This window comes from Halyomorpha halys, unplaced genomic scaffold, assembly GCF_000696795.3.
Source record: "Halyomorpha halys isolate HHAL.00 unplaced genomic scaffold, Hhal_1.1 Scaffold1270.1, whole genome shotgun sequence".
NCBI lineage: Eukaryota > Metazoa > Arthropoda > Insecta > Hemiptera > Pentatomidae > Halyomorpha > Halyomorpha halys.
In genome coordinates this window covers 90,092-92,840 of record NW_027107315.1, presented here as the reverse complement: position 1 = coordinate 92,840, position 2,749 = coordinate 90,092, and the positions used below count along the sequence as shown (strand labels likewise).

Sequence of the window (2,749 nt, the reverse complement as noted above, 5' to 3'; positions counted from 1 at the left end):
TACTAATGCCTAGCGATGATAGAAGTACCAAGTAGATTCCATCCATTTCTGCCTGAGCACTCAACAAATGGTTGTGTCAGTTATTTATATTTCAATTAAATCCTAAAACATTGAGATATGACGTGAAATATGGGCATTCCTTAAAGACATGGCTAATTATCAAATTATTGTTACAATATTGACATTTTGGAGGCGTTTGTTTTGGGATAAGATAGGAGTGAATGAGCCTCGTGTGATCTAATGAGAGCCTAGTCAAAACGACCTCCTCCTACGACATTTACAGCAAGAGATACACAAGGGCTTGACTTAATTTTTAATAATTTTTGGTTTACTCCTCTGGCTTTCGTTCCATAAAGATTGCCATATACCATTGATTCACTTTTCGAAGGGTTTGCTAATTTCTGATGGAGTTAAAACTGCTTTACCCTGTCTCGAAAGCGCGAGAGCTTCTCTTGGTCACTACATGACTTGGAAATCATACAAATAAATCTGAAATTTTGTTGAGCTTTATCAAACTGATTAGAAATTTTCATCCCTGACGAAGCCCTGCAAAGAGGGATAAAACGTTAGTTACCAATAAATTGATTTATTTTACTATTTATTGCCTTTATTGACCGCCACCGGACTATCTTCCTACAACCTACTTCAAATGGCCAACTATTAATCTTCAAATTTCTATTTGTATTGAAATATTGATAATTTTGGTGCTGCTGATTCTGCCGACCAAAAAAAATATACCCGTTTTATCCAACACTTTACCTGCTCTTGGAGAATAGTTATAACTGTAACTGTTGTGATTGTTACAGTCAAGACCTTTATATTGCACTAGCTCTGAGGTGATAGTGTTGTGACAAGTAATATCAGTGAATCTACTGTTACACTAAAAATCACATGTATAAGCAGTGAATGTAACAGTGAATTATCGTACAGTTTTCGTTATTGTGGCAAAGATGTTAGCCAGTATTTCATAGCTACAGAAGTAATTTCAGTAGACCAACAGTCACATTGACTGCCACGTTTAACTGTCGTAACATATCGACCTTGCCAACTGTAATGACAATAGGTGGGAAAACCTTGTTCTTATATATTTGCTCAAAACCTTATAATTGTACTGTGCCCCAAAAATGAATCCACCCTCGGGTCCCTAATACCTATCCATCAAGGACCCCAAAAACAAATTTGGAAAATAATCAGTCCCGCATTCCCCTAAAAATCCGCTAAAACTAAGTTGCCTAATTCTCCAAAACAAAAAAATAATAAGTTGTTAGTATTTAAAAAAGTGTCTAATGATGAATTAAAAAAACTAGTCGAAGGACTTTTACGGCAGTGCACTAGCATAGCTACATATATAACATATAACGTTACATATATGTTATACATAACGTTAAATGTTATATATAACCATATTACCAGAAATCTCCGATCGCCGACAATTATCTAAGGTGAAAAATACCCGCATCGGTAGCGCTAGATCATTTAAGTTATAAAATCCTTTAAAACATTTAACCTACTTTAGCCAGTTTATAAAAATAAGATAAAATTATTTAAAAATTAAACTTTTAAACTTAACAAACATTATATAATGGATATACGATCTTATAATTATTAGATGTTTAACATTTTAATACTGATGAAATATTGAAAACATTTTATTTTTATGGTGGTTAGTTTTCAGTCAATTGTCTAAAAACGAAAAGATTATATAATTTTACGATTGAATAAGCTGTAAAATTTTTTTTTTAAAAACATTAGGACACTTAGTCTAGTCATAAAAAAAAAAAAAATAAAGACTGTAGCTTCTTGGAAATATCCAAAATAATTAATAATAATTTTATTTTAAATAATGAAGATGGTCAGGGTTGTGGGCAAAAGAGAACAAAGATAGTTAACTTGCAACGTTTCGCCTCACTTTGTAGATCTTCATCAAGGCTACAAAGAAACAAATACAATTAAGAACATTTTTGTTAGTAAGATAATAAAATACAAAAAAATAAATTTGATTTGTTCTTTATTAATTTATTATTATTATTAATTTTATTTATTCTTTCAGGACCTTTATTTAATCTCAACTTACTTCTTTATTTTTCGTCTTTTAGTGTGACCAATTTTGTTTTCTCATATCAACTTTTCTGTTTTTGCATGTTATTGCGTATCACGTATTTTTTTAACCTTATGGTTTACGTAAAGTTTTAAATTCTTATCATTGTTTATTTTATATCAATACAGTTTTATTTCATATTTTGTTTTATTTGTATATAATTTTCTTTTTACTTTTTTTTACATAATTTTAACCCTATTATCTTACTATGTCAAAATGTTCTTAGTTGTTCTTGTTGTATCTTGAAGCTCTATAAAGTGAGGCGAAACGTCAGAAAATAAATAGTTGTTAACTATTTTTGTTCTCTTTTGACCGCAACCCATACCATATTCTTCATTATTTGAAATTATGCAGTAAATTATTTATATATGATTTTATTTTATTTTCATAGAAATTATAAATAAAAATATTTCTGAAAATTATAATTTCCTAAAGATCAAAAACGTCAAATAAAAATACAATGTTTTTAATACATATTTATTCTGTTCTTGTAATTTTAATAGATAAAATAACTAATGATACATTAGTTTAAAATAATTAACTGCTGATCTTAACTAAATATATCTACAATAAACACGCGGTAACAGCGTGGTAAGGCGCGAGGCTACTGAATCCAAGGACCCCAGTTCGAATACGGCTGGGCAGAAAATT

The 2,749-nt window shown here is 29.8% G+C and overlaps 1 protein-coding gene across 1 annotated transcript in view; it reads right to left on the bottom strand.

Moving 5' to 3' along the window:
* LOC136795361 (uncharacterized) overlaps nucleotides 1-2,749 on the bottom strand; it is a gene marked incomplete at its 3' end in the record, with an annotated part of 11,603 nt that overhangs the window by 7,255 nt on the left and 1,599 nt on the right. The window lies entirely within an intron of this gene.